The following is a 25,114-nucleotide window of genomic DNA, read 5'->3' on the forward strand; positions in this document are numbered from 1 at the left end:
CTTTAGAATGTGTTTGATATTTGATGTCTGGAAAAGCAAGCCATCCTACTTTTCTTTTTTATTCAAAAGCATCTTGCCTATTCTAACTCTTTGCATTTCCTTATAAGTTTTAAAATCACCTTGTCAAGTCCCACAAAAAAAATTTACTAGAATATTGACATAGGAGATTTCTTTATTCTCCCATCTCCTCCCCCATTTTAACTAAGTTAATCCCAGAAAAAATATACTTCTTCTTACTTTGTGAGTGATAATATTCCAGGTCTACCAAGTTCAAATGCACTTCAGCTACAATGGTCATGACAGCACTCTGGCTTTGGCTTCTGTAGGAATCGACTTTCATAATAGCAGTTGTGGATTTATCCAGGCTTGAGGGCCGTCTGAGTTCCAGTCAGCATACCTGGGGATTCTTGGACACATAAGGTGGAGACTCCAGAAGGAGACAAGAGTCTGCTAATTTGGAGAGGGGGAACTTGGGGTTGTTGTAGTTTAAGATATTAAGATATATACCTGGAAGCTGATGAAATTCAATCATTCTAGTTCCATGATGACTGAAAGAGTAAAGGGTTTCTATAAGCCCAGACAATGCCAAGTCACAGAAGATGCTGAGTTACCTTCCTCCTTTACCTTGCCCTAACTACCTTTAAGTTTGTGCTTTCATGAGATCACAGCGGGACTGGGCTATAAATGTAGGCAGCATGCTAAAGCAGCAGTAGACCAATGGCTTGGAAGTTTGTGATCAGAGATAGGGGATTCCTTTTAAGTAGATGTATTGTTCACAGTGCCAGAGTTGTAGGCAACCACTAAAATGCTGACCTTGTATTGACTGTGCCTTGCTTTATCTTTACTGTTTATAAGAGAATTCTGAAAACATCCCCAAAACAATATCACTGGGGTTTTTCTGATTTTACCTAGTTTTATTCTTCTTACATGAAGCAAACATCTCAAAACAACAAAACTTCAACATCGAATTATACAGCTAAGTGTTCTTGCTGGTGCAGTTGCTTTGGACCCTTGTCTGAGCCTTGTAATTGGAGACAGCCATCAAGCCACAAAGCTGCATACTCTCCTAATTCCCCTTTGTTAACAGCTTCATGCTGGGAACTCTCCATCTGCTGTTGCCAGCAGGACGTCTCTGTTTCCGGAACCTGTCATCCAGGACCTGCCAGCACTCAGAAGCATCTTCCTCTCTGGTTATTGGAGACCTCTAAGGAACAGTTTTTCTTTTGTTTTTGAAGGCTGTAACTGTGGACATAGGGGAGAGATTGACAATAATGATACCTTTGGTTTCTGTTGACAGAGGTTTCCTTTCAGTTTCATTGAAACGAAATATCTGTTAGAAATGCCTAGTTAAAATTACCTTTATTTTTGATGAGGCAAATAGTGAAGTTAATATATAGCTACTTATGAGTTGGCACCTTTGGGAGTGTTTGGGGGACAATTAGAGGGTCCTACAAAAGCAGAATTCCATGAATCAAAATAAAGCCAAATTAGAAGACCCATTAAGTAGTGGCCACGAGCTTTCTTTCTTTTTCTGAGTTTTTTGAGTAGAAACTTAAGAAAGAGAGATAAAGATCAAGATGTGCTTTCATCAGAGAAGGAAGAAACTGTCACTCCTCTTGCTTTCTCTCTAGGATTCCCATGTCAGAATCAAGAGACATACATGTTGGTTTCCACACTGGTTTCCAGTTTGCTGCTAGTGGTCGAAGTCTAGAGAACTTTGGAAGCATGCAAGGCTCGTTCTCGTTGCACAGATAACCTGCGTCTTGTTATGCACCCCCTCCCATGTTCCTGGTATTCTCACATGTTCTCTTCAAAATTTGAATGAAAAACAGCTTTCAGATCTTCCATTCATCTTGAGGGAGAGATGTTTGCAAAACTAGATAGATTCATGAGATCAGAAATGAAGCTATGAAGAAATGAAGCTATAAAGGTAGAATTTCAGGAATCAGTCACTTGGTGGGAGGGTTTGAATAGTTTTCTTACCTTACCTTCCTTTACCTTTCCTCTCTTCTTTCCTATGGAAGTCCTCAACCTAGTGCTTGTTTTCCAGGAACTTACATTCTAGTTGATGACACCATCACACACAACTAAATTTGAACAACAATGACAATATAACAACACCGTTTTTTCAGTATTTACTTAAACAATGTGCTAAGTAACTTATGTTTTATCACCCTTAATCCTTAAAATGGATCTGTGATGTTAGTGCTATTATTCACCATACTTTTATAGATGAGGAAGCCGAGGCTTAGAGAGATTACACGTTTGCCTAATATCACACATATACGAAGTTGAGGAGTCAAGCTGGTCTGACTTCCAACTACCTTGATAATTCAGCCCTGCACTGTGCCTGGCAAGCCACAATCATTTGGGCAGTAAGAGAAAGAAATAAAATGACAGCTAGGGAAGATTTGTGAAGGTAATGGGACTTGAGTTAGTGAAGGATCTATGGAAGAAGTGGGCAAGTGAATGTCATTTATAGGCTTATTATGCCCTCAACTCTGGTCAGCTTTTTGCCTTCTGAAGCAGTTGTCATTCTCATTGCCATACATGAGTGTTTCAAATGCAGTAGTTTTCCACTCTAAGTAGAAACTCGTTATCATTAATCTCTGCCTGCAGCCCCACTTCTTCAGGGGGACTCCTTTTAGATGCTGATAAATCTAACTAGCTATAAAAATCATGAAAAGTAGATGTCATATTTTAATCATAAGCCATTCGTGTGATAGCTTGAATTCCTATTTTCCTTTACCAAAGTGCTTTGAATTTATGACATTTTTAGTAGATCTCCTATAAATCCACAGAGCTCAGTATTGCAAAAGCTGAGAATTGTTTTCAGTAACTCAATCATAGGAAAGCAAAGCGAAGCAAAAAAAAAAAAAAGCATTGACACATTGTTAGTAGTTTATTTTCCCATGTGTTGGTGGGATATTAATGATCTTTGAGATCTTTGCAGATAATTCAATACAGGCCTGACTCTAAGAATAAAAGCTGGTATCCTGGTCAGTGAGGGAGAGTTTTATTTTTCTCAGAAGCTAAAATGAACTCTTCTAAAAGTTGGGGAGAAGAATGTGGGATTAGAAGTCACAGTATAATTGGACTTTAGTATTGAGTTGTAGCATCAGAAAAGGTTCAGAAAATAATGGTCGTAGCTGGGAAAATCAAGTTTCAGCTTAAGTTTTCTCCATGTCGTGGCATATCCATCATTCTTGAACTTCAGCATATATCAGAATCATCTGGAGGGTTTGTCACAACATGGATTGCTGGGCCCCAGGTCGGAGTTTCTGACTCAGTAGGTCTTTGATGGGACTTGAGATTTGCACTGCTGACAAATTCTAAGATGATGCCGATACTGCTGCGGTAGGTACCAAATTTTGGGAGTCTGGCTTACAGTCCCAGCTCAGTGCTAACCAGCTGTGTCCCCTAAATCCTTCTTAGTGTCTTTTTCCTTGAATTGCCTGCACCTTGTCTAGTATAGGTGTAGGAACCACTTTAAGAACCACTGTGATATGTCTAATAGCATCTGCTGAAATCCCAGCTGATAAAAATATTTATTTCATTGTTGCTTCCAATTTGAGTGAGATCTACTTTACTTAAAACATTTGTGGAGATATTCTATTTCTAGGGACCTCTGATGATGAATTAATGCCACCCTTCATATCAAAATATATTACTGACCTATTCTCAAGAAAATGTGGTCTCTAAGTGGTGTGTTTTCACAAAGGTGACAGATCTGTACCTCATGTAGGTCTGGACACAGTTGGGCTCAGGGTCCATTCTATAGTCAAAGATCAGCAGGAAGCTCACTGAAACCCAAAGGTTAAGGCCCCTGGTTTGTTCATGAGTCACGTGCTAACTGCTGAGCCAATCAGCTCTGTCTGTGGGTCACCACCTGCCTTCCGGCTGGGTCTCTTAGCTTTCCTGAGAGTCCAGCAGGAGTAACAATGTGAAATGCTATTTCTTGGCTTCTTGGAATGAATTTGTGAGCAACAGGAGTTCTCAGACCGAGGATTTATGCAACGCTTTGTGAACTGACCTTCTGAGAGATAAGTACAACTTACTTGGATGTAAAATCATGTCTTAGAAAGACTCTGAATGGATGCTGGAATATTCCATGGCTGATTACATTAAGAATTAAGCCGGCCAATCCTCCTTGTTCTTGCCTTCCTCTCTGCCTGGAATGCCCTTACTTTGCTTTTTTTTTTTTTTTTTTTTTTTTAAATTGATTTATTTTTTTATGGTAACATTGGTTAACAAAGTCCAATAAGTTTCAGCTATACACTTTAACAGTAAGATATATATATATTTACACTGTGTGTTCATCTCCCACATTAGATTTCTTTCTGTCACCACATATTTGACCCCCTTTACCCTGTCTACCTCCCTTCTGCCCCCATCCCCTACATTCTGTTAACCACTAGTCTATAGCTCATGTCCATCAGTCTCTGTTTGTTTGTCCTTACTTTGCATTTTAACTTGGCTAGGAGTCTCTAAGGATGAAGCTAAAGTGTCTTTTTCCTCTGAAAGGTCTTCACGCTCCTGCAGCATGTGCTCCTGTGCTTTTGGCTTACAGATCACTTAGTACTTATTAAACCAGAATCACACATTATCGTGTGCTCCCCTGGATTGCAAGCACCTTAAGCACAGGGCATATGTTTCATTCTTTAATACAGTAGCACACTATTTTTTGAATATCTAGATTTTTCATCAAAGTAGACTTCTCAGGATGGGGATGGGGACATATAAGGTAACATACTTTGAATAGCTAAAAAAAAAAAAAAAATTATCAGGAGGCCCATTACAATGAAGAGAAAACATCAGGGCCTAGGAGTTGTTACTTAATTTTTCTTTTTTTCTTTTTTGCTGTTAGCCCCCCTGGGGCAATGTCTGTTTTTCTACACTGTTGGTGTGAAATGTCTTTTATTGATTCTTTTTTCTTAAGAAGTAGCTTTTTTATATGCTCTTTTTCTCAGTTATAGAGATAATTAAATCCAAAATGACTTCTCAATTTCTTACTTCAGTGAAACCTAGATAAATAGGATCTTAGTTATTCAGAGTCTTTATTTAGATCATGCCTGAATAATATTAGGGAAAAAAGGAAATAAAAAAGAGCAAATAATTTAAGAATTATTTTCAGGACTAGCTACCAGAAAAAAATCTAAAGCTCAGTATGTATTCAATTCATTTTTTAAAGTTTATTAAGGTATATATAAAAATGATCTGTTTTCATTATGATGTTCCATCAGTAAAAATTTCTTAATTAAAAAAAAAGTAATGTCTGCTAACAGGATTAATACAATTTTAGAAAGCTTCTTAAAACCTCAAAAAAATCATTTTAATGTAAACAGAACATCTTACTTAGGAAATCAAATATCCTAAAATTAAGCCTTAAATGCCAATTAAATGCTTCGTATAAAGGAAATAAATAACTTGTCAACAAATTAATCATGGTGTCATGTTAAGAACGCCTTGAAACAACTGCTTTTCACTTTATTATTAAAGGAAACTTTCAGATTTCCATGTTGAAGTCAGAGAGTAAGTGACTGTGTGAGGCTTTAAATAAAGTAACGCTATCTTTAACTACTACTTCTCATCTCTACACAGGGGTTGCTTTTAGAAATACCACTGTATTAGTTAGGGTAATTAACCCTAGCTGCTGCGATAGGCAAATCCCTGTCTCAGTAACTTAATGTTATAAAGTTTATTTCTTGCTCACATGGAGTCTACTTCGGGTTGGGGAGTCCTCTTCCATCTTTAGTCATCCCACATGGACCACTGAGTCTCCAAGGTCACTATTGCAAAAATGGAGAAAGTTGGAGAAGGCACAATGTCTTGGCCTAGAAGTGACACATGTTACTGTGGCTCAGAGTCTATTTGGCCAGATCTAGTCACAGGGGCCCAGATAACTGCAGGGGAGGCTGAGACATGTATATGAGCACCTGAATAACTGGTGAACATTAACTGCTTCTGTCACAATATCTTGGCAATTAGATTTCACCCACCGCCTTTTTCTGTCTGCCTAGTTGATGGAGCGAGGGATATGAGGTGGAGAGATACTGAGAACAAGGGGCCATATGTAGTGGACATCTACTATCTCCTCTGGTAGCAGAACCCCATTTCCTTATAAGAACCAACTGTCTCCCAATTTCAGTTCATACAGTTCTGGCTTGACCTTTTGTTTTCCTCCAGGGCTGAGCATATACCCTTACCTGACCAAGGAGAAATGGCTATGAGACAGGAGAGCCTTTTTGTCATGGCTCCCTAGCTTTAAGGTGTGCCTACTTGAAAATGAAGTCAAACAAATAGACCATAGAGCCAAGAGAAAAGATACAGAGTTTGGAAGACATTGATAGAACCTTTGGAACAAGCAATGCCAGTTCACACCTTGACTTCCCCAGTTATATAAGCCATGTATTCCTTTGGGTAAGCTATGAGGAGCTTGGGTTTCTGTAACTTATAACTAAGAGAGAAGAGCAACCGGTTACCACTCTATGAAACTTAAAGCAGCATCCTTATACCACTTTGTTTTTAAACCCAGAAAATTAACAGTTGCCTAAGAAAGTACTAATAGTTATAACCTATACATTTCTGTCACAGAATTGTTGCTTTTGTAATACAGATACCATATAAATGAGTGATTAGTTTTCCCATATGTGTTTCTTCTAATCCTCATTCAACTATTAGTAGTTTTTATAATTACTAGTTGGCTGATTACTGTCTGAATTAAAATGCATTTAGTTTTGTCAATTAATTTCCACTCATGAAAGTCAAATATTTAAATTAGCTTCAAGAATATTAGGGGAGAAACTCCCCTCCTTCCCTATAACCTCCATAAAAATCAGACTATTAGTCTATAGGATATTTTGCATATATCTAAAGTAAATCTGAGTAATGTTTTCTCTGGCTATGGCACCACAAGGGTATAGATTCCACAGCCAGACCCAAGCTTTGCAGAGTGTTTAGGAGATTTGGCCCAGTTGTCCAACACTTCTGGAGAGAAGTCGGAAAGACGATATGCAATAACTCTCTGGTGACCCAAACTATTGTAATCTCAGTCTCTAACTCATATGGCATTTGCTTACTTTTTATCCAATGGGCTGATTAATTCTTTGTCTTTATTTAATTTTCTAAATTAGGAGCCAAAAGAAGTTGGAGCAGCTGGGGCCAATTTTTAAATTTAAAATTAACAGCAATTTGGCTGTCTGACGTGGAACTGAAGAGTGACTTTTCTTTAACATTGTCAGCATCACAGTGTCCAACCTGCTCTGTTCCAGATGTGCAAAATCTGGGCTTTGAAGCGTGTGATTAGGAAATCAAACAGGACATATGGACATCCAAAATGAGATAAGAGTCTCCAATAGATTACTTTCCTTTCTTATGTAGTTTCTTTCATCTGATTCTGTCAAAGTTTGCTGGAAACCTCTATCTGGAAAGCAGAATTCCTCCTCCTCTACAAGTAAGGCAGGAAAGGTAAAGAAAGTTTTATTATCCAAGATAATTAAATGAACTGAATAAGAATCCATAAGAAAAATTTCCTAAATCCCGCTACATAGAATGTCCTCAAGTAATATGGTGAATCAAACCAAAATCCTCTTACTGACTGAGTAGAAAGTGCTACTGGCCCTAGAGGGTGTGTGGGAGAAATCAAGTTTCTTCTTAGAAGACATTTGCTTTTTTCTCAGATTGGGCTGTTTTTCCTTTAACATATAAAGTAAACATTTTCTTCCCTATTTTAGAGTGAAGATTTAACAGCTCTGTTGACAATTTCAGATGACAATAATTGATATACAGAAACCTCAACTGGGAAAGGCTAATGTTAAGCTTTAAGTTGGGTTCTCTAGGGGTAGAAAGAGGTTGATCATTTGACTATTAGCCTGTTCTTCATTAAAACTCTCCTTATGTAGTTAACACTACCACCTCATGTCTAAAAACTCTCCTTATGTAGTTAACACTACCACCTCATGTCTAAAAAACTCTGAAATTACATACCAATTCTTGTTGAAGCTGGTTGTCTCAGTTAGACATTAGCATAGTCCTAATAATGGAGCAAGCGTCCCTTGTCAATAATCATTGAGCATTTGTTACATACTCTTCATGCTCACATGGTATTACGTGAATGGGGGCAGCGAATCAAGGCCCATCTAGTTGGTGGGCCAACACTAGTACAGGTTAAACAGTGGTTACTAGTAAAAGGCAGCACGCCATCAATACTACATTAGGTGGTGTAGACTAAAACTCTTCAGGTGCTCAGATGACAGGCTGCAGTCATGAAATTTGGCAACGAGAGTGAGGGATATTTCTGAGATTTAAGAAAGGTTAATTATAGACTGTGCACATCACCTCCTCCATGTGCCTGAAAAAAAGACCCCCTTAGTCTCAAGATAGACTTTGAGGCTGGGAGTAGCTCCGTGCTAATGCATCATCCCCACTGAGGAAACAGTGTTTGTATCCCACTTATTGTGGCTTCGTCACGTAAATTTTATGCTCATTGGGGAGAATATTCGTAATCTAGTTCATCCTTTCTTATTCTTATAAAAGAAATCTCTGAAAAGTATGACAGTCACCTCCCTGAGGGAAGTACAGGATTCAGTGATGGAGAGGGCACTTTGGGATTGAGAGCATTGCCTGTGAAATCAAATTTAGGTAAAAGGATAGCCTAGCAGCCATATGTAGATTGTTCCCTCATGTAGAAACAATAGTGTGCCCTGGAAAATTCAATAGAAAACATTAGTCATTTATCATTCTTAATTATCAGTCATCTCTAACGCATCTGGTTTGCATTTTTTATTAGAAAGTTTTTTTTTTTTTTTTTTTTTGAGTTGGACCCGGGCATTTTTCTCTTCCACTTCTGATTTCATTTTGTTATTCTTTTAAAAATTCCATCACTAAGTCCCATGATGCGAGGAGGTTTCTATTTCATAAGGCACAATAAATCAAGCAGCTCCTCTGTCATAACGTAGTCCTTACTGTGCATTTGTCATAGGCTCTGGATCACTGAGTTTACTTAAGGTTAGAGAGTCAGGCTGTTTTGAGGACAAACTCAGCCAGTGCCGAGGGTCTGCACGTAGCCCTGCCAGAGCAGCCGAAGGTATACAGCTCCAGTTAACTTGAGGGAGAACAGCTGCTTAGGAAAAGTCAAGTGGCAAAAACTGACCCTGGAACATTTCGAAGTTTGTGTGCTCTTGTCCTGCTATTCTGGACAGTGTATGGTGACTAAGGTGCTCTTTCATGTGTAGAGCTGACGTGTAATAGTCTTCTCTCATAAAATAATAGTAACAACTAATATTTATCAGGAGTCATCCATATACTCTACATTATGCAATGTGCTTTTGTGCAATGTCACATTTAATCCTTGCAGCCCTTTGAGGAAGGTAAATATTATTTACATCTTCCAGATGAGCAAACGGTAACTTTTGAAAGATGTGGTTGGTTGTTAATTTTTCAACTCTGGAGTCTCCAGGCCATAATGCTGCCAGTTTCGAATGCAAGCTAGAGCAAGAGAAGACACTGCAGCAATTCTGGCTCTAGTGACTGCTGTCTCCACCACCTGGGCCTTGTGATTCTGCAGATCCACTGACAATGTGTGCATAGTAGGTAGGGATGCTGTATGGAGCTTGTAGCTAGTAGGTCTCTCAGCTTTTAAAGCAAATCTATGCCTTCCTCTGCAAGTTATTATTTTTTTGAAAAGAACTTCAGGCTTGCGACTGCACCTGCCAACAGAGACTGAATGCCTAACCATGGGACACCAAATGACTATGTGGCTTGAGCTTCTCATCCTGAATTGGACGTTGTCTGACCCACCAGCTACAAGGTTGGGTGTGTACAGCACAATCTATCTTCAAGTGGAAATGACACATAAGAGACCGAGCTTGGATGAATTTGGAAGGTAAGTTACTTTAGCAGATGTTTCAAACTCTTCCAAACCTGATTCCTGTTGCATTGCCTTCTCATCCTAGTTCAGGCCTGTAACCCCTAGTGGAGATTGTTACAATTCAATGAATGAGGAAGAAAATTCTTGAGCCTATTTTACAAGATGATTCTGAGTGTTATGCCAATATCACTAAAAGTGGACAGCTATATCATAGCCCTACTTAAGGGTGATTCTGATACATATATCCTACTGTTTCTGTTTCTCTGAACCCAGGATAATACAATAGATATTACTATTATGACAATATATTGTATTGTAATATATTATCAATATATTATTGTGCATTTTATTATAATTTCAATATTACATATTATATCTTGTATATTATATGTATGATAATGTAATATCAATTAACTATTCACTTGATTGCCACCTTGTAGACTCTTGCCCCAAATTATTATGTTCACTTTTTATAATTTGCTTTTCGTTTTGAAAATTAGTCTGTAGGCATGTCCTCTATTCTCTAAAAATTTTTAACTATTATTGATTTTGATATACTTTGTATCAGGTTTCTCAGTGTTCTAGAAATGAGCCAGGAGATTAGATTCTTATTTCATTTTATTTTTTACCATTTTGGAATTTCAGATCCTCTGATTTATTTTCCAAATTTTCAGCAAACTTTTATCATTGGTTAAATGTCTGTCTTTTTTACTAGCCTGCACATTCCAGTAGGGCAGGAAACTGACTTGGTTTCTGACGTACAGTACCAGTTAACAAACATATGCCAGGAAGTGCTCCAGACTCGTTAGTTATTCATGAAATGAATAGTTACCCGTTCTTATTTCATTTGAGGGCTAAGCCTTTTATCATTTTTCTTTGGTCTCTTGCCAATTCAAATCCCTTTACGTTCTAAATGTATCAAAAATTTTTCTTATATTTGATATGTGAGGTTGCATAACATTATTTAGTATAAGGAGGCTGCCCCCTGCATGCTAAATGTGCCTCAGTGTCTGCCATGTTCTCATGAAGACCTGTAGAGTCAGTAGACTACAATAGGCCAATCCTTGACACAATGGGATTTTTCGGTCAGTTGACATCCTGGCTGTGTTCAAGGTGATGCCTGCTTGTTGTCTCTTTTCAAGACTCAGAGGTTAAACAAGTGGATGAGATGTGGTATCAGAGGTCTATGGTTTTAATAATCAGAGGAAAATGTCCTTAGATTACTCATATTAAAAGGGTACATTTTCTACTCTCTACTTCCCATGCTGACTTACCTAAAAGTAATAGCTTCAAATTAAGAAGTACTCAGTTCAAATATCATCCAAATATAACCACCATTGAAATTTTGCCCATTTTATTCATTGAATCGTGAATGAATCACTTAAACTTCCATTATTACTTAAACACATTTGTTTAGCTTGGTTCTGGGAATAATTTACTTAAGCCATGATGAGTGTAAGAGAGAAATATTTAGTTAGTGGCATCATATCCATGCAATTGCTCAATCTAGAAATCTAGACATCGTTCTTGACTGCCTTTTCTCCATTCCCATATTTATCCTCATCAAATTACCTATGTACTCTGTCATTTCTACCTCTTACTGCATCTCAAATCCATCCCTTTTTCTACATATGAATTGCTACTACTCTGGTCCATAGTCTCATTATTTCTTGCTTAGGTTATCACATCTACTGTATCTATTATCTGTCCTCACTGTTTTCCAAATTACAGCCACATTAAGCCACATCATGTATCTTCTTCCTTAAAGTACTTTAGTAATTCCATGTTGTCTAGAGAGTTGAGTTTACGTTTTTTTGGCACTACATGCTAGATCTTCCATACTTCGTTCTCATTCATCTCCTCAGTCTTATCTTAAATTATTTTTTCTGTACTCTTAAGTTTCATGATATCTTGTACAAACTGCTTCCTCTGCCTGGCATGACCTTCTATTATTTGTGCAACTAAAACCCTTAGCTTTTACTGGAGTTGAGGCACCATTTAGGGAATGGATCACCCTTTATCTGGGTTTTATCATAGCTCCCTGTTCTTGCCTTTATCATGGCATTATTCACATTGTGTTTATGTCTGTTTTTCTTTCTCCATTCCCCACCCCACCTCCCCCTGCCGAAGGTTTAAGTCATTAAGCTGAGCCTTATTTGTGCCTAGCATGGTGCCTGACACACGGAAAGGGTATTCTGATAAGCATTTGTTGAATGACTACATTAATGAAAGGAAAATAGTAAACATCCAAAAGTTTCCTACTCTTTATTAGTTCACAAACCTAGTCAGGTTAGTAATTTATCAATTACAAACCATCACAAGCTCTATACAGGAACTTGCTTTTGTTCAGATTGAATACACTATTCTTCAAAGACACAAATAACATTAAATGTTTTGTAAATGAACCCACTGGAGTAGAAGAAGGAATATTCTGTTGGCAAACATTAAACAACCTGAAACAAAAAGCAGATCATATCCCAACCACAAATTGCAAATGAAAGAAGAAAAATCCTCAACCAATATTAAAACCTACTTTAAAGTAAATACTGCCAACATTTTATAGGGAGGACACAACCAAATCCAGGGACTAAGACTGTAGAATGAAGATAAATGGCAAACTAAAGAACATTAGCCAAGAAAACAAAATGTCAGGAAGCCCACTGTAGCAATGAGTAAAAATGAAATAAGTTTAAGAGTTTTAAAAATATCTAATTTCTACAGGATTATTCCATTGTTTTCTTTTTTGTTTTGTTTTGTTTTGTTTTCCCTAAAAACTGATCTCAGACACTTTTCGTTTGCAGAAAGAAGCTATAGCTATCATTTTACCACGGTGTATGTTTGCTCACATCCTACACAGGCACTGAATTGTGAAGAAAAAAGAATCCCATACCAGGCCAGGAGCTGGCTGAGTGTGCTTTTAAACTAGGTAACAATAAATAAGCCCAGTTAGAATGATGACTTAAAAACTGGATTCTTCCCAGCATACATCCCCATAATGAAATGCTGAGCTTCTTTCCCCTTTCTTCTCTGCTTTTACAGATTTTACTGCTTTCAGACCTGCTTAGTTTCCTCCAGCTTCCTCGAAGTCTTCCCCAGAAATTCCAGTCACTTTGGCCCTTTTCCCTGACTTCCCCGAGAGCTTTAGAATTAGACTATTCAATTGTTCATGTTGTTGTGTTATAGTTATCATTAATTATGCCTTTGTATGTAAATATTGTCTCCCTAATCAGATTATTCCCTTGGCCAAAAAGAGAATTGACTTTAAAAATATATTCCTGACAATTAGCGCAATGTACAGTGTACATACTAAGCACTCAGTAAGCACTAGTTAAATTGAATTAAGTTAAACAACAGCCTTTTAATGTCGTATATTATTTTCCTCTTGTAACCTATTAACAGCAACAACAAAAACATCAGAACGTGATCATTTTCAAGTGTCCCTGTATATAACAAGTATTTCCTTTTTCCTTCTCTTGTTTTCTAAGTGTGCGTATACCACACCAGTAGTTTTCAATACTGGATGCACATTTGAATCACATGGGGGATTTTAAAATACAGATGCCAAGGCCGCTATCTAGACCATTTCAATCAGATGACAGATGGGAATTTAAAAGGGCCCCCAGGTGATTTTAATATGCAGCCAGTGCTGAAAAGCACTGTGCTAGTCCATCAACTGATGAGTCAGTCAATCACCAGTGCTAATCTCTCAAGGTGTCCATGGAAACTGCTCCCATGGGCTTCTACTAGCTGTCTATTTTAAGTGTGCTATGCTGTTTATGAGCCTTAGGCTTCTCAACTATCCCAATATCCCCTTCTTTGGTGTGTAGGTACTTTCCTTTCAGACATCTATTTACAGTAAACAATATAAGTATCTTTTAACTGCAGAGCTGAATGGGACAACAAAAATCAGAGAAGTTTAGGCAGTTTAGTGAGACCAGAAGTTTAAGTTGATTCTATGTGCTTAATGAAAAAAGGAGAATTGACTTTGCTAGAAAAATGAAATCTCAAACCATTTTCATCTGAAGCTCATATAATTTTTTATATTAAAAACAGCTAGCTATTTCTCAAGAATGAGAATTAGTTCTCAATTATTTGGATAATTGCATCAGTTCCTAGTTTTGCTTACATTTACAGACAGACCAATATTGTATTGACTTGTTTTGTTCTTATTTTAAAATTATGTTGAGCTTTTCCTGCATACCAGGCTTTCCGCAAGGATCTCTAGATATAATCTCATTTAAGTGGTAGGCTAGCCATTTGAGACATGCGCCACTATCACACCTGTTTTATACACAAGGAAACTGAGGCTCGGTAAGATCAGAAACTTAACCAGGGTCATATAGTTATAGAAAAGCAAAGGCAAGATTCACATTCAGGTCCATCAAGGTCAAAAGCTCTAACCTCTGCTCTGTGCACCCAGGAATAACTTCCACCACCTGCTGCAACTGAATGAGGTACTGAATAAAATGCTAACCCTGAAACCCAAGAGTGATAGAAAGGATATAAATTGTAAGGGGTTTCCACCTCATTTACACTCAACTGTAAGTCATTTATAAATTGATGTCTACTGTAATTATGTTTGTATCTTTGCTTTGGATGGTCTTGTAAAATTTTCAAAAAAAAAATTCATAGGATTTTTTTCCCCCAGTATTTAAGATGGGAGAGAGCAGCTATGTAGCTTTGATGCAAGGTTTATTTATAAAGATTATAGAATACATTAACACAACTATTCTATGTTTAAATACAATGACAGTTCAACTACTAGTTGTTGAACATGCTGTGCTGTTTCATGCCTCGGTGGATGTCCTCTATCTGTTTGCTCTACCAGGCTACGTGCCTTCCCACCCCTTGATCATGTCTACCTGTCAAATTTCAGCCAGCTCTCCAAGAGGCTCAAACACGTTTTCCCTTGTTGAACTCTTTTTAATGCCATCTCCTACCTCCCACCACCCTGCTCCCTGTGGACCTAAATAACTTTTTCCTTTGCCTCCCTACTTCAGGCTATATCTTATGACTTGCTCTGTTATAGTTTCTATGGTTTTCATGGCAGTCCTTTCTCGCTTGTCTCTCCTAGGAGGTGGGAAGCATCTTTGGGGAGAGGACTGTTTCTTAATCCTGTATTGCCAGTGCCTAGTACATATTATATAGATGATTGGTTAAGTTTTTGCATGAATTATGACTTAGAAAAATTGGGATTTGCCGAGACCATGCTGTAAAAGTAGAGCTAAGACTTCATCTTGATTTGATTAGATTTCCATTTCATTTGAAAACCTGTCACCTCAAAAATATGTTAAGGGAAGGATAAGAACACATATACAATTATTGATTTACAGTGCCATTGGTAGCAGCATTTAACCATGTGGGTGTGCATGAAGGTAAAACTTGGTCTCATGGAATCAGTTTATCTCTTTTAAAATTTCGATTCTGGGTAATATTAATGTTTAATATATTAAGACATCCTTATATCACTGTTTTTCTCCAGCGTATAAGACTGATTCATCCTACCATTCATCTGTGGATTTCTGTGACTAAAATAACCACTTTGGGAAAGAATCAGTGCATACATGTGGGGGTGTGGTTGTTTATTTGTTAATACAGGAAACAGCATCTGAATCCAGCCTTCTTTTTTTCCCCCAAGCTTTCCTTTGAAACAGATGTGCTTCCTCATACTGTGGAGAGACATTTAGGGCAACGTCCCTCGGGTCGCCCACCTAACATTGTGTGGATCCTCAGCCCTGAAGCACATAGATATCTACTGTGGCAACTTGTTTGTTTTCATAGAAGCCTAAGGAGCAAAATAGTACAACTGAAACAGTTATCTCTTAGTCTAAAGAATGTTGTGCATCTTGATGTTGTACTGATTGCTTTACTTCAGAATTTTCTGGCCTTAAAATGGCCATATGGAAATTCATTTAATATCTTGAGATCTTTTCAGTTTGCTCAAATTTTGGCTACTTAACTTATTAATTCATATACCTTGTGTTTAAACTATCCAGAAGAGAGGAGTTAAAAATAACTCATCATCTACATTTATGAGTCCTAATAAACATTTAACTTATATACAATTATATGGTTTTAAAATTTAAGAAGCTGTGTAAGAAATATGAAATGGCTAGTTAAGGCAGTTATTCGGATGATTCAGATTTAAAGTAGCCTTATAAAAACTTTATTTGGTATGATTAATCATAATTATTTGCTCATGGTGGTTGAATTCTCTGTGTAGATTTAGTTTTAATTTTAATTCAAGTACCACACCTGGTTTTCTAACTTTGTTAGGAGGAACAGTGAATACAATTTGGGTCTTTTGCTCTTCTCAGTGGTTGGTCTATATACTTATTTCTTTATTTTTGTTATAATGTTTGGAGTCCATGGCAACTGTGAACGCCTGCATTTCTCTTGGTGATTTTTAGAAAAATCAGGAACTTTGACCAATTCAGTGGTTCTACTTCTAAAGATTTATATGCTGACTGATCAATTAAATGCTAGAATTCTCACAGATAAGTCAAAATGACATACCCTTAATTTTTGATTCAGAAAGTATGTGAGATCTGCCAATCTTGACAGAGCCAAATGATATGGTTCTAGAAACTGAGCGAGAGGTCCATGTTTATCACAATGTCCTCTGGATCCCTCACTCAAATCTCTTATGTCTTGCAGTTTGTCTGTGAAAAGAACTCTTATATCTTAATCTGCCCCATGAATGGTTTCTTACTTATGAACTATTTTCCACATTGCTTATTTAATGTAGGTGAAAAGTAGAAGATATTTTTCTAGGAAGGTATTAAACTATTTCCTTATAAATCCAAGTATAATTTTGAGAGTTTTGTAAGTTATCTTTATATTTGGTCAGTCATAAATCTGACTTAGCTAGGTAAGGTAAAAACACATGAGAAATTAATAATTTCTCCTAGTAGCATAACTATATCACATTGCTTAATTTGAAATTCAGACATCTGAGACACAAAAGTAACCAGTATTGGCTCTTAATTTCTACACTACAAGATTTTTTGCTTCATTGCATACTCTCTGTATGCTATGTTTTTGGAATATTAAGATAAGATGAATTGACTATAAAGACAATTAGTTCCAGTATAAATATATAGAATGAAAAGTTTCGAGGCCAGTAGAAGAAACTTATAACTGTTTTCTTATGTATGTAGTAAGGTTTGAGACCAACTAGGGGTGATGCTGCTTAAGTCTTCAGTATGCTAGCCAAGATTATTTCATTTGGCACCCTAGTTAAGATAATAGGACATATTTTTTTTCTAGTACTGGCTGATCAGTAGGGTGTTGGAACTTGATCAAGAACTTAGAAACAGAAAAGATTAACTCTCGAGAATTAAATTATAAAGTTAACGCATATTTGGTGGAAGAGCACAGTTAATCAGATACCTGAGTAGCTTGAGGCCTATAAGACATACATATATCTTAAAACACATAAGTTAACTTAGCAAGTTGGTAGGACATCAGAACAATACATTAAAAACTTACATTTCTAGATACTAGCAATAAATAATTGCACATTTTCTGAGTTAGTGGACTTATCCAGGATACTTCATTCAGCTTTAGAGTATTTCCATAGTATGATATGAGCAGCAGAAGGACTGAATGCTTTTTAGAACTATGTTCTTAAACTTACTTTGGGTGGCATGTTTTGAGCAGTTGGTCCTTGACTCATGGTTATCTAATCCAAGTGGTAGGATGGAAAAAGTAATTGTCTACACGGGCAGTCACTAAACAGACTGGAAGAGCTGTCTTACTGAGCTTGGTTCTAACTACTTTTATATTTTATTTTATTTTATTTATTTTATTTATTTTATTTTATTTTATATTTTATTTTATTTTATTTTATTTTATTTTATTTTATTTATTTTTGTGAAATATGCCTGGGGGAGGCAGTATTCTCATAGTCACAGTCATTGAATTTTGCTTGTGCTTCTCAGAGTAATAAAATCTCATGTGTCATTTTGAGTATAGTAGTGGCCTTAAATCCTGTATGGATGTAGAAACTCTATCAAAGAAGATGGTAATATCCAGTAGGATAGAGAAGAATGTTCCTTTAGAAAAGAAATTTTCTCATTTATGTGTTACTATTGACATAGTCTCAAGGAACTTTAAAATTACTTCCCTGGTCACCTGGATTTGATACTTGTGATTATGCTGTAGAGAAATAGAAACCCTTTGGTTTGTTGTGTCTTCTAAAGACTTTCTTCTCAAATTTTGAACCACAATAGGCATATAAAAGGAAAGGTTATTTCTTGGTTGGTGAACACGAAGAATGCCAGGGATTCCGTCTAGGCCTGACCCAGGTTTGAATGTGGAAAGAAACAAGACAATGGTTCTATTTTGTAGCCTTTAATTACTATGTGTGAACTGAATGTTCAAGAACATTCTTGGGACGAACATCACAGGTCACATTAACTGTAGTCTATTTTCTATTCAATTAATAACAAGTATGTTATATAGAGGTTGTTTAAAGAACTCTTACATGTATTTACTCCACCAACACATTTTAACTAATTTTACACTCACGATGATTTTGTAAGGCAGGTGGAAATCTATCTTCCTTTAGAAATAGTGAAAGAAGACTGGGTTGAGAATCATATCTAGATCCTAGTAACTACTTTATGGTCTCAATTTCCTCATGTTTAAAATAAGATACTTCTAAAATTCTCATTATTTCCACTCTACATAAAGGTTAAGTCATAAAATGCAGAGAGGTTAGTTATTTAAGATCAGACTTTTCCATGAAGTTAGGGCTATCTCTAAGTTTAGAGTTTTCACCTCTAGAATTTGGGGACAACATTTAGAATATGGGATACTAGTAATGTTTGGAAATAGATACTAATAATAATCAACAGGCAATGGATGAGACTGACTCTCTTTCATGATCATTTAAGCATCAAATCTTCGCCAAGGAGTCTAGACTTGGAACATTGATGAACATTGATGATTGACAAAGAGTTGAATTATTTGTAGGGAGCTGTTAAGGTTTTAAACATAGTCTAAAGGAGAGGAAGCTGTGGCCACCCTGCTTCTTCTGGGAGATAATGTTCTAGAATGCAGTCGTCTGCATGATGCAGGAATTGCTGGATGACCTTGTTCACTTGGAATAATTAATCCCCTTGCCCTTTTTCTCTATTTGCTACATACCTTCTGATACCAACTTGACTTTCTATGTGGACTCCCTGTATTCAGTTGGCAAACAGTTTTTGAGTCTGCCAAGTGCTAGGTCTATGCATTAAGAGTTGAGAAACGTGGTCCCTGTCCTCCATGTCCCTGTGGGGCTTATGGTCTACTTGAGATGGGGGAGGGGGAGATAATTATTTTAGAAGTGGGTATCTGATATAACAAAAAGATATGAATAGTTGGTAATGGAAGCAACTTACTCTGCTGGGCCCAGGTTTAAGTGGGGGAGAGGAAGAAATCAAAGTTTTTTACATGGGAGGAGACACTTAATCCAAGTTCTGCAGTATCAAGAGAGAAGAGGAGGAAAACTTTCCGAGTGCTATCAGTCATTTGTTATGGCATGAAGCCATGAGAAAGCATGTATTATTGAGGAAAGAATGGTAGGTTTTATGTGATTGAAGGTTGGTTTTGTGGGAGTTACAGGCAGGCATGAGAGGAAAAAAAAGAGATAAAGCCGGAGTCAAGTTGACATCAGACATGGAGTGACTATTTGCCAGGCCAAGATTTTTCTGCATATGATGATGATCCAGCAGATGGAGAAGAGTTTGCTATCTCTAACTGGGAGGCATTTCTGGTTGTCTTGAAAGTTAGTTCTTAACTGCAGAGTGAAGTAATTTGGTTTTCAGTGTAGTCTTTTTTGGGGATCAGTAGACCTATATAATTCCAGCTTCATTGGCATCTAATCTGATTTTTCGGTGCAAATTGATAAGTTGGTATTCTAGTTTCTTTTTCAGTTTATCTTAATTTTTGTTACTTTCAATCTCCTTTGGGGCCTGATCAGTTCAGGATAATTTCAGAATACTCTTTTTTTTTTTTTTTTTTTTTTTTTTTTTGGTTCTCCAGGATGAAATTCCCTTCTGTGGATTATTTTGTGATGTTTCCTACATTGTTAACCAGCTTAACTCTCAGTAGGCAGTAGATTGCTTATATCATTGGGTCATGCTATCTGTAGTTTCAAAAGCTTAGGTAAATTAGATTTCAGTTTCTTTCTTATGAGAAATAAATGCTTTAGATATCATGGCAACTACAGGCATTAGGGCATTATTGCTCTTTGCAGTTTTGTCTTTAAATCTCTTTTAATCAAAATGGGTCTTATTAATCTTTGTATCCCCAGCATATCTCTTATGGTCCTATTATATAGAAGGAGCTCAGTAACTGTTCACTGAAGGATAACTCCACAATCATATTTCTCCTATAGATAATTTCTGGGTTGCATCTGAAATCTGTCTCTTGATATTTTGCATTGTCTATTAATATGAAATTGATTTAAGTTGATCCAACCTTCTTGAAAATTTTTCTTAAGAAGAGATAGGTTCATTATATCAGAGATGTGAAAGGCTAAAATTTGGAGAACAAAATTTAAGACAGTGAGTCACTGCTACAGATATAAGCTTGGGTTTATAACTGTAGTTAATCGCTTGAATCATTTGTAATTACAGGGAATGTTATTTGTTTCATCAAACTATTCCAACTTGCAGACTTTTTGCCTCTCTCAAACAACATAACTGTGACTTGACGTTAATGTATTAAAACTAAAGATGACTAGATACAGAAATAAGTGGGTTTGTATTTTCTCCCAAATATGTCACTTGTTGATGATGGCAATGAAACAGAGGAATGATCTGGTAATACTGCTAGGGGAAAAGCTATTAACTTTAGGATTCTAATAGAATATTTAGATTGGAATTCAACTTTCCAGTATGGGAAGATCATCCCCTGGCCTAAGCCTCTCTGTTAGCACTGTTGATGTCCAAATGGCTTCTAGAATACAGCAATAAGTAATGCTTACATCAGAGAACTTATATTCTACATTAAGACCATATAGTAATAAATGCTAATTATTTAATACTCAAGGGAAAGCAAACTTCCAGAGAATACATAGTCAATGTGCCAAATGGTGAATAAAGGGAACATTTTACATAATTTTAGTTTTTCTTACCTTAGGGAAATAGTATATTATGGCACTTGTTTGAGAAATATGACATAATTTTTATTTTATTGCATGCATATTGCGTGTACAATTTTCCTTTGTGTTTAATGGTTTCTAAAATATGATTAAGGAATTTTTTTTTTAATTCTGGGTGTGCTCAAACTTTTCAATTGAAATAAAAAAAAATCTAAACTTAAACTTAAACTAAGATTTGTTCATCTCATCTTTACTTCTTTTGCCTCTAGAGATTTAAGTGGCTTATGAAGACTAAAATTTGTATAAGCTCTTTATTCCCAAACTATTTTTTTCCTTTGTATTTCAATATGTGTGTGTTCTTGAGGCAAGGGCTGGAGGGTATGGGCAGGAAGGAGAGGAAGTGGAGAAAAACACTTAAAAATGCCTTTTACCATTTTAAAGAAATATCTCCAAACTCTCTCTGTTTATTCTATGGTAAGTGGTTTTACAAAGTGCTGGGTAGGATAATTTCCCTGAAATTTTCCCTGGATTTTAATGATCTGAAAAATTATTCAAAATTTCTTCCAGAACACTAAATGGATGGGTGTGTGGTCTAGTCTGGAGTTTCCCCACTGTTTTTCGGGACAGGTCACACCTCTAGACTCAGCAGGCCACCCAAAGGAGATATCCTTCTTTCCTCTTATTGAGGAGCCAGATAGCTCTTTTGTCTCCTTGCCTCCCCTGCCCTCTAAGCTATAATTTGAGGTAATTACTTATTGTATTTGGTGTCCACTCACTTTCTATCTCTGCTTCCTTCCATGCCTTCTTTGCTGCTTCCCTCATTTCCTCAGTCAGGTGCAGCTTGGCCCTGGGACAAGTGTTTCATACAGCGCTGTGGCAAGCTCTCTTTATAACACTTTTTCCCAATTCTGCCCACCTCATTAGAATTTGTCTTCTCTTTGTCTCAGGTTATATTTAAATTCTGAAGAATTAATCGATGTGAATCATGAATATTCCTCTGTGTGTGTGTGTGTGTGTGTGTGTGTGTGTGTGTGTGTGTGTGTGTGTTATGTGCTTTGAGTAGGCACTGGCTCCTGGTGGCCCTATGAATGAGTGATACCCACAATGTCCTGTTCTGAACAGCCCTGCTCAGCTCCTGTAGACTCCTGCCTATGGCTTATTTTATGAAGTCAATCCATCTCATATATTTGGTCTTCCTCTTTTCCTGCCTCTTTCTCTTTTTCCAGCATTATTGTCTTGTTTGCCTTTTAATTAATGACATGGTTCAGATGAATTATTATAAAGTAAAGAAATGAATGGTGGTCTTTGGGTTTCCTAAAGGTCTGAGCTCTTTAAAAGTGTACATTGTATCACAATTATTCCCTTTTATATTCACACCCCAATGTGCTTCTTTCTTTAGCAGCAATTCTCTGTCTTACTCCCTGACATTGTTACAATCATCTCTCTTCTTTATCCTTGTTAGAGATTTGAAAAACAAGGTTTAGGTGGGTGGGGCACATGACGAGTGGAGAAAAGTATAGTTAATAGAAGTCTACTAAGGAATATTAAAATCTACATGCCAGTCCCTCACGTTGGTGATAACTTGAGGATCAGTTTCCCTATTTGTCAAATGGACCACCACAAACCAATGCCTACACCATTTTGCTTGATTTCAGTGTCTTAAGAAATTTTCAAAAAAGGGATTTTTTTTTCTTTAAAAAAGGAATGGGTAAGAAATTATGGGTTTAAATTATTAATTAATTTAGAAAATATAGGCATTTAACATATATCAACTCCACAAATATGTATTGAGTATCAGTTATGTGCTAGACACATAGAAGATAAATAAATTAGGCAGCTGCTCACATAGGATTAGATATGCTGAAGATTTGCTTGCTTTAGGAGTTACTTCTCACTGCTCAAAACTTGTTGGCATCCTTAAATTATTGATAATTAATGCCTACCATTTGGTTGCCCTTCAGGAATATATTGCATTTGTGAATACTGCTTCAAATGCGTTGTGTTTTGAATTCAGGAGGAAAAATTTCCTCAGACTTTAGTAAAGCCATACTCTGTGGTGCAGTGTTAATACTATACCTCTTAGCTTTCACTTGCAGATTCTCTATATCCAATAATCACACCACCTGTTTAGCAAAATTCCCTGTCTAGAAGTCTTATTCTACATATCCTCCATTAAAATGAAAATATACTTTATTCATTATTCAAAATTTGTCCCTTGCTTGTGAGTTAATATGAGAATTAGTAGACTGTAGATAATTGACTTCCTATGTATTTGAGACTCAATGCTGAGACCTTCCAGATAATTTTGGTTGACTTCATGGGCGGCAAGTTGGATTGCTTTACTTTTCTGATAATAAAAGCAGTTAAAATTTGTTGAAGTCAGCTGGGCTGGGTTTTTATCTCATTTAACATATAAGGATGGTTCTGTTTATTTTCTTGATTTTGCATTTGAGGAAATGGAAAAAGGCTAAGTAATGATGTTAACAAATTAAATTTAGCAGAGAGATTTTGGGGAGTGTTAGAAAAATCAGATTCTTTTTTGGCTTCTGCGACATAATAAGGGTGGAGGAAGGGGATTATTTTATGAATATATTTTGAGAAGGAAAAAGAAAATAAAACATCTTTACAACACTGCGAAAACTAGGGGGTCAGGGATTAGACCTTAGTAAAAAAAAACTATAGATTTTAAGTATTTATTTTGAAATACTGTATGTATCTGAATATGAAGCTATCCCAAGATTTAGGTCATTTTCCATTTTGTAGTGAAAAGATAATAAAAACAGTTTTGTAGTCAATTTGAATATAAAATTCTTATAAAAATAAATAAAATAGGTAATTTGTACTTATAATATGTGATTGATTAATTAGTTGCCTATTTTTGAAATAACATAATACATTGACTGTAGAATTGGTATGTTGCTGTAAAATAATATATAAAATAACATATTGACTTAGAAATACTTCTTTTTTCCACCTTATATTACATGAAACAGTTTCATTTAAATGCTTCACCCACATCTTCAACATTAGTATATTTTTTATTACTAGGAGAACTTTTTAGATCACTTATCAAAGTTCTCCAAACAACATCATTTTTACCTTAATCTAACTATTTGAGTAGTAATATTGTTTGATTTTTGTATATAATGCTGGTACTGGAAATTTTATTCTATTTATAATTTTTATATTATAATCAACTTATTATAAAGTTATTTTTAAAAAGCCTGCTTACAATGCTAAATCTGTATTGTTTCTTTGCCTTCTATCTCATTTTTAAAAGTTCTTACAGGTAACCTCTATAAATATCACCTGATGTAATTTCAGTTAACATTATTTTATTGTTTAAAATAATTGAGAAAAGGCCTGGTTCTATGAAAGACTTCAGTATACAATGATTCTTTCATTTCTGAAGAAAAAATTTTCATGGGAATACAAAAGCTAGGTTTCTATTCATAAATTTATGATAGCTCCAGATTTTTCACTTCTGAAGCATAACCATAGTGACTTATGGATATAAAATGATGTGGAAACTATATCAGTTCTAAAAGATCTTATATATATGATCCAACTTTTATTTTAAGCCCTTTGCTTACAGTGAAGACACCAAGGCCAAAGATAAGATGTCAACAAGGTTTCTTGACTAGAGTAATGGATAAAATAGTTACATGGATAGTCAAACAGGAATGCAAAATATGTTATCAAAAAGGAGGCACAGAAGTTATTCCTTCTAATTCTGTTTGAAAAGCATCATAAGAATAGATATTACTCTTCATGTGAGTCCACTACGCAATCTGTTTCATCTTTCTTTGTTCACATTTGATGCGAAAAAAAAAACAACCCAAAATGCAATGAGAGGTAGCATAACTTACGACTCTGAGATCAACAAAAGACCAGACATCGGTCCATGGAGAGTGAGCAGCACCATGTCATGATCTGGGAGGTAGCTGGAGGAATGTCAGAGCCAAGCCAAATCTCTCCTTTGGTAGAGATCTTTCCGTTTCGCATTTGATGAACATTTTCAATACTGAATATGTGTCCGGCACTTTGCCAGGTGTTGGACGGTGGGTGGTGGTGGTGGCTATTCTTTGACAAAAAGAAAAAGAAAAATGCTCTCCCACTTTTCAAGGAGCTCATGGTCTTAAAAGGGGAAC

General features: G+C 36.2%; 1 protein-coding gene across 1 annotated transcript in view; it reads left to right on the forward strand.

The window, feature by feature from the left end:
• The window catches only part of TRMT11 (tRNA methyltransferase 11 homolog), a 98,610-nt gene that overhangs the window by 62,223 nt on the left and 11,273 nt on the right, over positions 1-25,114 (forward strand). Inside the window, exons 16-17 of the transcript XR_004951044.1 lie at positions 7,134-7,467; positions 9,686-9,883. The gene's annotated coding sequence lies outside the window, so the exon portion shown is untranslated. The remainder of the gene's footprint in view (positions 1-7,133; positions 7,468-9,685; positions 9,884-25,114) is intronic.

Source organism: Rousettus aegyptiacus, unplaced genomic scaffold, assembly GCF_014176215.1.
Source record: "Rousettus aegyptiacus isolate mRouAeg1 unplaced genomic scaffold, mRouAeg1.p scaffold_m13_p_1, whole genome shotgun sequence".
Taxonomy (NCBI): domain Eukaryota; kingdom Metazoa; phylum Chordata; class Mammalia; order Chiroptera; family Pteropodidae; genus Rousettus; species Rousettus aegyptiacus.